Source organism: Electrona antarctica (assembly GCF_951216825.1).
Source record: "Electrona antarctica genome assembly, chromosome: 12".
NCBI lineage: Eukaryota > Metazoa > Chordata > Actinopteri > Myctophiformes > Myctophidae > Electrona > Electrona antarctica.
This window is the reverse complement of record NC_136793.1, coordinates 2,816,146-2,831,332: the sequence shown is the minus strand read 5'-3', so window position 1 is coordinate 2,831,332 and position 15,187 is coordinate 2,816,146.

The following is a 15,187-nucleotide window of genomic DNA, read 5'->3' as shown; positions in this document are numbered from 1 at the left end:
GTCAAATGCGCTTTTCCCATCATTTTTCGCTAGAAAGGTCAAATGCGCCTTTTCCATCATTTTTCGCTAGAAAGGTCAAATGCGCCTTTTCCATCATTTTTCGCTAGAAAGGTCAAATGCGCCTTTTCCATCATTTTTCGCTAGAAAGGTCAAATGCGCCTTTTCCATCATTTTTCGCTAGAAAGGTCAAATGCGCCTTTTCCAACATTTTTCGCTAGAAAGGTCAAATGCGCCTTTTCCATCATTTTTCGCTAGAAAGGTCAAATGCGCCTTTTCCATCATTTTTCGCTAGAAAGGTCAAATGCGCCTTTTCCATCATTTTTCGCTAGAAAGGTCAAATGCGCCTTTTCCATCATTTTTCGCTAGAAAGGTCAAATGCGCCTTTTCCATCATTTTTCGCTAGAAAGGTCAAATGCGCCTTTTCCATCATTTTTCGCTAGAAAGGTCAAAAGCGCATTTTCCATAATTTTTCGCTAGAAAGGTCAAATGCGCCTTTTCCATCATTTTTCGCTAGAAAGGTCAAATGCGCCTTTTCCATAATTTTTCGCTAGAAAGGTCAAATGCGCCTTTTCCATCATTTTTCGCTAGAAAGGTCAAATGCGCCTTTTCCATCATTTTTCGCTAGAAAGGTCAAATGCGCCTTTTCCATCATTTTTCGCTAGAAAGGTCAAATGCGCCTTTTCCATCATTTTTCGCTAGAAAGGTCAAATGCGCCTTTTCCATCATTTTTCGCTAGAAAGGTCAAAACGCCACGGTGCGCTTTTTCCATCATTTTTCGCTAGAAAGGTCAAAACGCCACGGTGCGCTTTTTCCATCATTTTTCGCTAGAAAGGTCAAAACGCCACGGTGCGCTTTTTTCATCGCTAGAAAGATCAAAACGAAACGGTGCGCTTTTTCCATCATTTTTCGCCAGAAAGGTCAAAACGCCACGATGCGCTTTTTTCATCGCTAGAAAGATCAAAACGCCACGATGACCTTTTGACCTTTTGACCTTTGACCTTTCATCGCTAGAAAGGTCAACTTTTTTCATATTTTTTCGCTAGAAAGGTCAAAACGCCACGATGCGCTTTTTTCACCTTTTCACCTTTGACCTTTTGACCTTTCACCTTTTGACCTTTCATCGCTAGAAAGGTCAAAACTTTTTTCATATTTTTTCGCTAGAAAGGTCAAAACACCACGGTGCGCTTTTTCCATCATTTTTCGCCAGAAAGGTCAAAACGCCACGATGCGCTTTTTTCATCGCTAGAAAGATCAAAACGCCACGATGCGCTTTTTCACCTTTTGACCTTTGACCTTTTGACCTTTCACCTTGACCTTTTGACCTTTGACCTTTCATCGCTAGAAAGGTCAAAACTTTTTTCATATTTTTTCGCTAGAAAGGTCAAAACGCCACGGTGCGCTTTTTCCATAATTTTTCGCTAGAAAGGTCAAAACGCCACGGTGCGCTTTTTTCATCGCTAGAAAGATCAAAACGCCACGATGCACTTTTTTCACCTTTTGACCTTTGACCTTTTGACCTTTCACCTTTTGACCTTTTGACCTTTGACCTTTCATCGCTAGAAAGGTCAACTTTTTTCATATTTTTTCGCTAGAAAGGTCAAAACGAAACGGTGCGCTTTTTCCATCATTTTTCGCCAGAAAGGTCAAAACGCCACGATGCGCTTTTTTCATCGCTAGAAAGATCAAAACGCCACGATGCGCTTTTTCACCTTTTGACCTTTGACCTTTTGAACTTTCACCTTTTGACCTTTTGACCTTTGACCTTTCATCGCTAGAAAGGTCAACTTTTTTCATATTTTTTCGCTAGAAAGGTCAAAACGCCACGATGCGCTTTTTCCATCATTTTTCGCTAGAAAGGTCAAATGCGCCTTTTCCATCATTTTTCGCTAGAAAGGTCAAATGCGCCTTTTCCATCATTTTTCGCTAGAAAGGTCAAAAGCGCCTTTTCCATCATTTTTCGCTAGAAAGGTCAAATGCGCCTTTTCCATCATTTTTTGCTAGAAAGGTCAAATGCGCTTTTTCCAAAATTTTTCGCTAGAAAGGTCAAATGCGCTTTTTCCATCATTTTTCGCTAGAAAGGTCAAATGCGCTTTTTCCATCATTTTTCGCTAGAAAGGTCAAATGCGCTTTTCCCATCATTTTTCGCTAGAAAGGTCAAATGCGCCTTTTCCATCATTTTTCGCTAGAAAGGTCAAATGCGCCTTTTCCATCATTTTTCGCTAGAAAGGTCAAATGCGCCTTTTCCATCATTTTTCGCTAGAAAGGTCAAATGCGCCTTTTCCATCATTTTTCGCTAGAAAGGTCAAATGCGCCTTTTCCATCATTTTTCGCTAGAAAGGTCAAATGCGCCTTTTCCATCATTTTTCGCTAGAAAGGTCAAATGCGCCTTTTCCATCATTTTTCGCTAGAAAGGTCAAATGCGCCTTTTCCATCATTTTTCGCTAGAAAGGTCAAATGCGCCTTTTCCATCATTTTTCGCTAGAAAGGTCAAAAGCGCCTTTTCCATCATTTTTCGCTAGAAAGGTCAAATGCGCCTTTTCCATCATTTTTCGCTAGAAAGGTCAAATGCGCTTTTTCCAACATTTTTCGCTAGAAAGGTCAAATGCGCTTTTTCCATCATTTTTCGCTAGAAAGGTCAAATGCGCTTTTTCCATCATTTTTCGCTAGAAAGGTCAAATGCGCCTTTTCCATCATTTTTCGCTAGAAAGGTCAAATGCGCCTTTTCCATCATTTTTCGCTAGAAAGGTCAAATGCGCCTTTTCCATCATTTTTCGCTAGAAAGGTCAAATGCGCTTTTTCCATCATTTTTCGCTAGAAAGGTCAAAACGCCACGGTGCGCTTTTTCCATCATTTTTCGCTAGAAAGGTCAAAACGCCACGGTGCGCTTTTTCCACATTTTTCGCTAGAAAGGTCAAAACGCCACGGTGCGCTTTTTCCATAATTTTTCGCTAGAAAGGTCAAAACGAAACGGTGCGCTTTTTCCATCATTTTTCGCCAGAAAGGTCAAAACGCCACGATGCGCTTTTTTCATCGCTAGAAAGATCAAAACGCCACGATGCGCTTTTTTCACCTTTTGACCTTTGACCTTTTGACCTTTCACCTTTTGACCTTTTGACCTTTTGACCTTTGACCTTTCATCGCTAGAAAGGTCAACTTTTTTCATATTTTTTCGCTAGAAAGGTCAAAACGCCACGATGCGCTTTTTTCACCTTTTGACCTTTGACCTTTTGACCTTTGACCTTTCACCTTTTGACTTTTCATCGCTAGAAAGGTCAAAACTTTTTTCATATTTTTTCGCTAGAAAGGTCAAAACGCCACGATGCGCTTTTTTCACCTTTTGACCTTTGACCTTTTGACCTTTGACCTTTTGACCTTTCACCTTTTGACTTTTCATCGCTAGAAAGGTCAAAACTTTTTTCATATTTTTTCGCTAGAAAGGTCAAAACACCACGGTGCGCTTTTTCCATCATTTTTCGCCAGAAAGGTCAAAACGCCACGATGCGCTTTTTCCATCATTTTTCGCTAGAAAGGTCAAATGCGCTTTTCCCATCATTTTTCGCTAGAAAGGTCAAATGCGCCTTTTCCATCATTTTTCGCTAGAAAGGTCAAATGCGCCTTTTCCATCATTTTTCGCTAGAAAGGTCAAATGCGCCTTTTCCATCATTTTTCGCTAGAAAGGTCAAATGCGCCTTTTCCATCATTTTTCGCTAGAAAGGTCAAATGCGCCTTTTCCATCATTTTTCGCTAGAAAGGTCAAAAGCGCCTTTTCCATCATTTTTCGCTAGAAAGGTCAAATGCGCCTTTTCCATCATTTTTCGCTAGAAAGGTCAAATGCGCCTTTTCCATCATTTTTCGCTAGAAAGGTCAAATGCGCCTTTTCCATAATTTTTCGCTAGAAAGGTCAAATGCGCCTTTTCCATCATTTTTCGCTAGAAAGGTCAAATGCGCCTTTTCCATCATTTTTCGCTAGAAAGGTCAAATGCGCCTTTTCCATCATTTTTCGCTAGAAAGGTCAAATGCGCTTTTTCCATCATTTTTCGCTAGAAAGGTCAAATGCGCTTTTTCCATCATTTTTCGCTAGAAAGGTCAAATGCGCTTTTTCCATCATTTTTCGCTAAAAAGGTCAAATGCGCCTTTTCCATAATTTTTCGCTAGAAAGGTCAAAACGCCACGGTGCGCTTTTTCCATCATTTTTCGCTAGAAAGGTCAAAACGCCACGGTGCGCTTTTTCCATCATTTTTCGCTAGAAAGGTAAACTCCACGGTGCGCTTTTTCCATCATTTTTCGCTAGAAAGGTCAAAACGCCACGGTGCGCTTTTTCCATCATTTTTCGCTAGAAAGGTCAAAACGCCACGGTGCGCTTTTTCCAAAATTTTTCGCTAGAAAGGTCAAAACGCCACGGTGCGCCTTTTCCATCATTTTTCGCTAGAAAGGTCAAAACGCCACGGTGCGCTTTTTCCATCATTTTTCGCCAGAAAGGTCAAAACGCCACGATGCGCTTTTTTCATCGCTAGAAAGATCAAAACGCCACGATGCGCTTTTTTCACCTTTTGACCTTTCACCTTTTGACCTTTTGACCTTTTGACCTTTCATCGCTAGAAAGGTCAAAACTTTTTTCATATTTTTTCGCTAGAAAGGTCAAATGCGCTTTTTCCATCATTTTTCGCTAGAAAGGTCAAATGCGCTTTTTCCATCATTTTTCGCTAGAAAGGTCAAATGCGCTTTTCCCATCATTTTTCGCTAGAAAGGTCAAATGCGCCTTTTCCATCATTTTTCGCTAGAAAGGTCAAATGCGCCTTTTCCATCATTTTTCGCTAGAAAGGTCAAATGCGCCTTTTCCATCATTTTTCGCTAGAAAGGTCAAATGCGCCTTTTCCATCATTTTTCGCTAGAAAGGTCAAATGCGCCGTTTCCATCATTTTTCGCTAGAAAGGTCAAAAGCGCCTTTTCCATCATTTTTCGCTAGAAAGGTCAAATGCGCCTTTTCCATCATTTTTCGCTAGAAAGGTCAAATGCGCTTTTTCCAACATTTTTCGCTAGAAAGGTCAAATGCGCTTTTTCCATCATTTTTCGCTAGAAAGGTCAAATGCGCTTTTTCCATCATTTTTCGCTAGAAAGGTCAAATGCGCTTTTCCCATCATTTTTCGCTAGAAAGGTCAAATGCGCTTTTTCCATCATTTTTCGCTAGAAAGGTCAAATGCGCCTTTTCCATCATTTTTCGCTAGAAAGGTCAAATGCGCCTTTTCCATCATTTTTCGCTAGAAAGGTCAAATGCGCCTTTTCCATCATTTTTCGCTAGAAAGGTCACATGCGCTTTTCCCATCATTTTTCGCTAGAAAGGTCAAATGCGCTTTTTTCATATTTTTTCGCTAGAAAGGTCAAATGCGCTTTTTCCATCATTTTTCGCTAGAAAGGTCAAATGCGCTTTTTCCATCATTTTTCGCTAGAAAGGTCAAATGCGCCTTTTCCATAATTTTTCGCTAGAAAGGTCACATGCGCTTTTCCCATCATTTTTCGCTAGAAAGGTCAAATGCGCTTTTTTCATATTTTTTCGCTAGAAAGGTCAAATGCGCTTTTTCCATCATTTTTCGCTAGAAAGGTCAAATGCGCTTTTTCCATCATTTTTCGCTAGAAAGGTCAAATGCGCTTTTTCCATCATTTTTCGCTAGAAAGGTCAAATGCGCTTTTTCCATCATTTTTCGCTAGAAAGGTCAAATGCGCTTTTCCCATCATTTTTCGCTAGAAAGGTCAAATGCGCCTTTTCCATCATTTTTCGCTAGAAAGGTCAAATGCGCCTTTTCCATCATTTTTCGCTAGAAAGGTCAAATGCGCCTTTTCCATCATTTTTCGCTAGAAAGGTCAAATGCGCCTTTTCCATCATTTTTCGCTAGAAAGGTCAAAAGCGCCTTTTCCATCATTTTTCGCTAGAAAGGTCAAATGCGCCTTTTCCATCATTTTTCGCTAGAAAGGTCAAATGCGCTTTTTCCAACATTTTTCGCTAGAAAGGTCAAATGCGCTTTTTCCATCATTTTTCGCTAGAAAGGTCAAATGCGCTTTTTCCATAATTTTTCGCTAGAAAGGTCAAATGCGCTTTTCCCATCATTTTTCGCTAGAAAGGTCAAATGCGCTTTTTCCATCATTTTTCGCTAGAAAGGTCAAATGCGCCTTTTCCATCATTTTTCGCTAGAAAGGTCAAATGCGCCTTTTCCATCATTTTTCGCTAGAAAGGTCAAATGCGCCTTTTCCATCATTTTTCGCTAGAAAGGTCAAATGCGCCTTTTCCATCATTTTTCGCTAGAAAGGTCAAATGCGCCTTTTCCATCATTTTTCGCTAGAAAGGTCAAAAGCGCCTTTTCCATCATTTTTCGCTAGAAAGGTCAAATGCGCCTTTTCCATCATTTTTCGCTAGAAAGGTCAAATGCGCTTTTTCCAACATTTTTCGCTAGAAAGGTCAAATGCGCTTTTTCCATCATTTTTCGCTAGAAAGGTCAAATGCGCTTTTTCCATCATTTTTCGCTAGAAAGGTCAAATGCGCTTTTCCCATCATTTTTCGCTAGAAAGGTCAAATGCGCCTTTTCCATCATTTTTCGCTAGAAAGGTCAAATGCGCCTTTTCCATCATTTTTCGCTAGAAAGGTCAAATGCGCCTTTTCCATCATTTTTCGCTAGAAAGGTCAAATGCGCCTTTTCCATCATTTTTCGCTAGAAAGGTCAAATGCGCCTTTTCCATCATTTTTCGCTAGAAAGGTCAAAAGCGCATTTTCCATAATTTTTCGCTAGAAAGGTCAAATGCGCCTTTTCCATCATTTTTCGCTAGAAAGGTCAAATGCGCCTTTTCCATAATTTTTCGCTAGAAAGGTCAAATGCGCCTTTTCCATCATTTTTCGCTAGAAAGGTCAAATGCGCCTTTTCCATAATTTTTCGCTAGAAAGGTCAAATGCGCCTTTTCCATAATTTTTCGCTAGAAAGGTCAAATGCGCCTTTTCCATCATTTTTCGCTAGAAAGGTCAAATGCGCTTTTTCCATCATTTTTCGCTAGAAAGGTCAAAACGCCACGGTGCGCTTTTTCCATAATTTTTCGCTAGAAAGGTCAAAACGCCACGGTGCGCTTTTTCCATAATTTTTCGCTAGAAAGGTCAAAACGCCACGGTGCGCTTTTTTCATCGCTAGAAAGATCAAAACGAAACGGTGCGCTTTTTCCATCATTTTTCGCCAGAAAGGTCAAAACGCCACGATGCGCTTTTTTCATCGCTAGAAAGATCAAAACGCCACGATGACCTTTTGACCTTTTGACCTTTGACCTTTCATCGCTAGAAAGGTCAACTTTTTTCATATTTTTTCGCTAGAAAGGTCAAAACGCCACGATGCGCTTTTTTCATCATTTTTCGCTAGAAAGGTCAAAACGCCACGATGCGCTTTTTTCATCATTTTTCGCTGAAAAAGGTCAAAACGCCACGATGCGCTTTTTTCACCTTTTGACCTTTGACCTTTTGACCTTTGACCTTACATCGCTAGAAAGGTCAAAACTGTTTATCATTTTTCGCTAGAAAGGTCAAAACGCCACGATGCGCTTTTTTCATCGCTAGAAAGATCAAAACGCCACGATGAGCTTTTTTCACCTTTTGACCATTGACCTTTTGACCTTTCACCTTTTGACCTTTGACCTTTCATCGCAAGAAAGGTCACAACTTTTTTCATCATTTTTCGCTAGAAAGGTCAAAACGCCACGATGCGCTTTTTTCATCGCTAGAAAGGTCAAAACGCCACGATGCGCTTTTTTCCCCTTTTGACTTTCTACCTTTCACCTTTTGACCTTTGACCTTTCATCGCTAGAAAGATAAACTGTTTTCATCATTTTTCGCCAGAAAGGTCAAAACGCCACGATGCGCTTTTTTCATCGCTAGAAAGATCAAAACGCCACGATGCGCTTTTTTCACCTTTTGACCTTTGACCTTTTGACCTTTCACCTTTTGACCTTTGACCTTTCATCGCTAGAAAGGTCAACTTTTTTCATAATTTTTCGCTAGAAAGGTCAAAACGCCACGATGCGCTTTTTTCATCATTTTTCGCTAGAAAGGTCAAAACTCCACGATGCGCTTTTTTCATCATTTTTCGCTAGAAAGGTTAAAACGCCACGATGCGCTTTTTTCATCATTTTTCGCTAGAAAGGTCAAAACGCCACGATGCGCTTTTTTCATCGCTAGAAAGATCAAAACGCCACGATGCGCTTTTTTCACATTTTGACCTTTGACCTTTTGACCTTTCACCTTTTGACCTTTGACCTTTCATCGCTAGAAAGGTCAAAACTGTTTACATCATTTTTCGCTAGAAAGGTCAAAACGCCACGATGCGCTTTTTTCATCATTTTTCGCTAGAAATGTCAAAACGCCACGATGCGCTTTTTTCATCATTTTTCGCTAGAAAGGTCAAAACGCCACGATGCGCTTTTTTCACCTTTTGACCTTGACCTTTTGACCAAAACGCCACGATGCGCGTTTTTAAATCGCTAGAAAGGTCAAAATGCCACGATGCGCTTTTTTCACCTTTTGACTTTTGACCTTTCACCTTTTGACCTTTGACCTTTCATCGCTAGAAAGGTCAACTTTTTTCATCAATTTTCGCTAGAAAGGTCAAAACGCCACTATGCGCTTTTTTCATAATTTTTCGCTAGAAAGGTCAAAACGCCACGATGCGTCCAGTTATAAGAAAGTCTACATTTGTCAACAGAAGTAATAAATATGACAGTAAGACTATATGGGCCATAAGAAAGTCTACATTTGTCAACAGAAGTAATAAATATGACAGTGTAAGACTTTTCTCACCAATATGGGCCATTATTACATTATGAACTTTTATTACATTATGAACTGCCATGTGTTCGTTCATAACGTAACACATTATTACATTATAGAAATATCTGTTATTACGTTATGCGCTCATAGTTTTATTACATTATGAGCTGATTATTACATTATGAGTTTTTATTACATTTAAATTATTACATTATGAGCCCTTATTACATTATGAGCAGTTATTACATTATGAGTTGCTACAAGGTTCATATTAATTACTAAAATGAATTAACATATAATTATATTGGTCGGCCTCATGGTGGTGCTATAAGAGGCCACTTTACGTTTTGGCTTATAACTCTTGAACTGTAGGTGGTCAAATGTAAATGCCCTTTTCCCCGGGCGCCTTGGGTCATGACCAAGCCCCCAGTAAGGCTATCCAACGTTGAAGATGCCACTACCTACTGGCGAAATGTGGAATTGCAGCACTTAATGGAAGTGGACGGACGTTCATGACATCACGTGAAAAGCCCGGACCTCAAAATGGAGGTCCGGGGCTAGGCTAGGCTAGGCTAGGCTAAACTTCCGCTCGCTCCAGCCATTGAGTTATCATTATACTTCCGGAATCTTCCGGGTGCTTCAAAACGCCACTGAGCAACTTCCACTGAAATGAATAGCGGGGGGGCGGGGCTAACACTCCAGTTCGGTCTCTATCCTTTATATACTCTATGGTCATGACGCATCTCCCCATATAGGCCACCAACATTTCCGTCAGGACAGATTTTCCGCCATTTAGAATTTTCTCCGGAACACACTTTTTGCTCCTGCTACAGATTTTGTCCAAATCTCACCATTTTGATAGTGCGTATCGTTAGGCTGTAATCGGCTTCCGAAGTTAGTGGAAGGGGCCTATTTTACAAAAAATGCCACAAATCATGAACCAAACGTCCAATCCAACACAAATTTTAATCACATGTTGTGGGTGATGGCATCAACACAGAGCCAAAAGCTATTCTATTTTCATCCATAGGGGGCGCCACAAATGCAAAATAATTCTGGGGGGGAAAGTCCACTCCGATTTACTTAGGGCCTACGCATAATCACAGGGGTGACTTGACATTGTAATTGGTGGGACGGGCCTATGTAAGCAATTGCGGCAACCACACTTTGCAACTTTTCAAAAGTGCGACTTTTCTAGTTATTTTTCTGTGCTGCTAGCACTCGCATGACTGAGAGGTCACTGTGACCTATTCTATCATGACTGAGAGGTCACTGTGACCTATTCTATCATGACCTATCAAGACCTCGACCTCGCGCATCATCCATGACATCATCATTACATCATCATACATCATCATTCCTTCACCATGACATCATCATACATCATCATTCCATCATCATGACATCATCATACATCATCATTCCATCATCATACATCATCATTCCAGCCTCATGACATCATCATACATCATCATTCCATCATCATGACATCATCATACATCATCATTCCAGCCTCATGACATCATCATACATCATCATTCCATCATCATACATCATCATGACATCATGACATCATCATTCCAGCCTCATGACATCATCATACATCATCATTCCATCATCATGACATCATCATACATCATCATTCCATCATCATGGCATCATCATGACATCATCATGACATCATCATTCCATCATCTCAGAATTTTGAAACATTTTCTAAATATGAATTTAAGCACATGCTACTTCTGTCACGTTTTACTTTGGTAGTATAAATGTAGTTAACCTGTACATCCTGCTTGTAGGTAAATGGAGCATGCAGTTTTAAGATCCCATAGCTGGTGGTGACGGAGGCGTTGCATAGCAACAGGATCATTGTTAAAAGCTGATCTGGGGCTCAACCAACAGCAGGGCTCGACGCTTAGCATTTTTCCAAGTAGCACGTGTGCGACTAAGTTGAAAAATCTAGTAGCACACAAATTATTTTAGGAGCACGATGAAAAGTTATCAAATAATGTGTCATGATGATGTATGATGATAAGAGCGCCCCTCACTTCACACAGGTGTGATTTTTCTTTAATACAGTGATATGAGGTAGGGGGCGGGCAATATGAAAAATCTTTCAGAAATGATCACAATATTGATATTCATCTGGATTTGTTTGTTTTTATATAATCTATATAATCAATTTGTTTTTATGCTGATAGTCTATTAGTTTTTTATGCAAATAGATAGAGGGATAGATGGATAGATAGATGGATAATCAATTCATTTTATGTTGCTCATGTATGGACAGACAGACTTTCTATCCGTTTTTATCCTGCTGTTCTATCGTGTGAGATTCGGTGCAGGGCGCAGGCTACTCGATGGTACTATTAGTATTGTAACATTCTCCTTGGCTTTGACTGCTTCAGTTCAGACCATCGTACATATACACCTCGGCGTGGTGGAAGGAGGTAGTGGGGGGATCTTTGCCTTTTTTCCGTCGCTCGTTATGCAGGCTACTGACTAATATGTACCCAGCCAAGTCGGTCATTCGTATTTTGTAAGCGAGGTTTGTAAGCGAGAGCGATGGTTGTTTTGGTAGAATCCGTGCACACGTGCACTCTTTGCGTGCACGGCCGCACGCTGTTTCACCCACGTTTGGTTAAAAGTTATCGAGTGATGTTTGAACATTAAACTTTCCAAATAACTTTAGTATTCAACGTGTCGGGGTACTAGCAACTCCTTCTGTGCTATCATGCTATCGTTCGCTGCTGACAGGGAAGAGAAGTACTGAGCAGCAGCACATGGAGGGACGGGGCGGTGGGAGCAAAAGGGACAGATCTTCAAATGAACGCCGCATTGAGTCTCGACACGTTGTTAGCTTGTAGATCTGCTCTTTTTGGCGAACGACACCGCCGTACTATATAAATATAAATGTAGGTATAGAACCGCGACTATAGACTGTGCACTTGCTGTAGAGCCTTGTCTTTATCACGATTGAACGGTCAAATTCTGTAGTCGCACGGGTGCTACAAAGTGAATTTGACAACTCGCACGGTGATATTTTAACTCGCAAATGCGAGTACCTAGTCGCACTGTCGAGCCCTGGGTGTAAGAACATGTACGTACCTGGCTGACACCGTCCCAAAGCTGGGAAGTACGTCGAATATGATCATACTTCGCAAAAAATAGTTAATATATTATGTGACCGTTTCTGACCGAGTCATAGTCATAGAATGGGAGGAGTGCATGTTCGCCAACCTTAATGCATGTTCGCCTTCGCCAACGTTAATGCATGTTCGCCTTCGCCAACCTTAATGCATGTTCGCCTTCGCCAACCTTAATGCATGTTCGCCTTCGCCAACCTTCAGAGGCGGACTTACCGTTGGGCTAGGGTGGTCTGCAGTCTGTCTGTCTGTCCGTCCGTCTCTCTCTCTCTCTTTTGGGGGGCTGGGTACCTCAAAAGTACACCAAAATTAAAATGAAATACCCCCAATATTTTTGCTGTAAAGCTGGCAACTGCATTAGTGCTTTATTAGTGTCTTTACTCTTTCTTTATTCCTCATCTCTCTTACTGTGATTTTATAATTAGAGCACATTGTGAAATATTTTGCTGTAAAACTGCATTTGTGCACTACTGGCCCCTAGTGGCTGCATTAGTGCACTACTGGCCCCTAGTGGCTGCATTAGTGCACTACTGGCCCCTAGTGGTAAATGGTAAATGGTAAATGGTGCATTTATATAGCGCCTTTATCCAAGGCGCTTTACATAGATTGTGCATTACATTCACCCATTCACACACACATTCATACACCGATTGCGGCGGAAGCCATGCAAGGTACCAACCAGCAAATCGGGAGCAATTTGGGGTTCAGTGTCTTGCCCAAGGACACTTCGACATGTAGACAGGAGGAGCCAGGATTCGAACCGCCGACCCATGGATCATTGGACGACCTGCTCTACCTCCTGAGCCACAGTGGCTGCATTGGTGCACTACTGGCCCCTAGTGGCTGCATTAGTGCACTACTGGCCCCTAGTGGCTGCATTAGTGCACTACTGGCCCCTAGTGGCTGCATTAGTGCACTACTGGCCCCTAGTGGCTGCATTAGTGCACTACTGGCCCCTAGTGGCTGCATTAGTGCACTACTGGCCCCTAGTGGCTGCATTAGTGCACTACTGGCCCCTAGTGGCTGCATTAGTGCACTACTGGCCCCTAGTGGCTGCATTAGTGCACTACTGGCCCCTAGTGGCTGCATTAGTGCACTACTGGCCCCTAGTGGCTGCATTAGTGCACTACTGGCCCCTAGTGGCTGCATCCATTCAGCAACTAGTCTGTCCAATCAAACACTCTACAACTGAATAAACGTAGATACGCGTTTTGGCAGCGTCGCTTCCCGACAAATAACGCAGACTAGGGGGGAAAAGGTTAAAACCTTTCTCCCTTAGAGATATCTCCCTTAGAGATAGGGTGATACGAGATAAGTTCAGTCACACGAGAGAGACTCGGAGTAGAACCGCTGCTCCTTCGCCTGGAAAGGAGCCAGCTTAGGTGGTTCGGGCATTTGGTTAGGATGCCTCTCGGGTGTTTCCCTAGGGAGGTCCTCGACGCACGTCCCACTGGGAGGAGACCCCGGGGCAGACCAAGGATCACGTCCCACTGGGAGGAGACCCCGGGGCAGACCAAGGATCACGTCCCACTGGGAGGAGACCCCGGGGCAGACCAAGGATCACGTCCCACTGGGAGGAGACCCCGGGGCAGACCAAGGATCACGTCCCACTGGGAGGAGACCCCGGGGCAGACCAAGGATCACGTCCCACTGGGAGGAGACCCCGGGGCAGACCAAGGACCACGTCCCACTGGGAGGAGACCCCGGGGCAGACCAAGGATCACGTCCCACTGGGAGGAGACCCCGGGGCAGACCAAGGATCACGTCCCACTGGGAGGAGACCCCGGGGCAGACCAAGGATCACGTCCCACTGGGAGGAGACCCCGGGGCAGACCAAGGATCACGTCCCACTGGGAAGAGACCCCGGGGCAGACCAAGGATCACGTCCCACTGGGAGGAGACCCCGGGGCAGACCAAGGACCACGTCCCACTGGGAGGAGACCCCGGGGCAGACCAAGGATCACGTCCCACTGGGAGGAGACCCCGGGGCAGACCAAGGATCACGTCCCACTGGGAGGAGACCCCGGGGCAGACCAAGGATCACGTCCCACTGGGAGGAGACCCCGGGGCAGACCAAGGATCACGTCCCACTGGGAGGAGACCCCGGGGCAGACCAAGGATCACGTCCCACTGGGAGGAGACCCCGGGGCAGACCAAGGATCACGTCCCACTGGGAGGAGACCCCGGGGCAGACCAAGGACCACGTCCCACTGGGAGGAGACCCCGGGGCAGACCAAGGACCACGTCCCACTGGGAGGAGACCCCGGGGCAGACCAAGGATCACGTCCCACTGGGAGGAGACCCCGGGGCAGACCAAGGATCACGTCCCACTGGGAGGAGACCCCGGGGCAGACCAAGGATCACGTCCCACTGGGAGGAGACCCCGGGGCAGACCAAGGATCACGTCCCACTGGGAGGAGACCCCGGGGCAGACCAAGGATCACGTCCCACTGGGAGGAGACCCCGGGGCAGACCAAGGATCACGTCCCACTGGGAGGAGACCCCGGGGCAGACCAAGGATCACGTCCCACTGGGAGGAGACCCCGGGGCAGACCAAGGACCACGTCCCACTGGGAGGAGACCCCGGGGCAGACCAAGGACCACGTCCCACTGGGAGGAGACCCCGGGGCAGACCAAGGACCACGTCCCACTGGGAGGAGACCCCGGGGCAGACCAAGGACCACGTCCCACTGGGAGGAGACCCCGGGGCAGACCAAGGATCACGTCCCACTGGGAGGAGACCCCGGGGCAGACCAAGGATCACGTCCCACTGGGAGGAGACCCCGGGGCAGACCAAGGATCACGTCCCACTGGGAGGAGACCCCGGGGCAGACCAAGGATCACGTCCCACTGGGAGGAGACCCCGGGGCAGACCAAGGATCACGTCCCACTGGGAGGAGACCCCGGGGCAGACCAAGGATCACGTCCCACTGGGAGGAGACCCCGGGGCAGACCAAGGATCACGTCCCACTGGGAGGAGACCCCGGGGCAGACCAAGGATCACGTCCCACTGGGAGGAGACCCCGGGGCAGACCAAGGATAAAGTCCCACTGGGAGGAGACCCCGGGGCAGACCAAGGCGCAGTTGGAGGAAACACATCGACTCACTGGCCTTGGAACGTCTCGGGATCCCCCAGGAGGAAGTCACTAAAAATGTTGCTCTGGAGGAGAGGGAAGTCTGGAGCACTCTGGTGGAGCTGTTGCCCCCCCGACCCAACTACGGATAAGTGGTTGAAGATGGATGGATG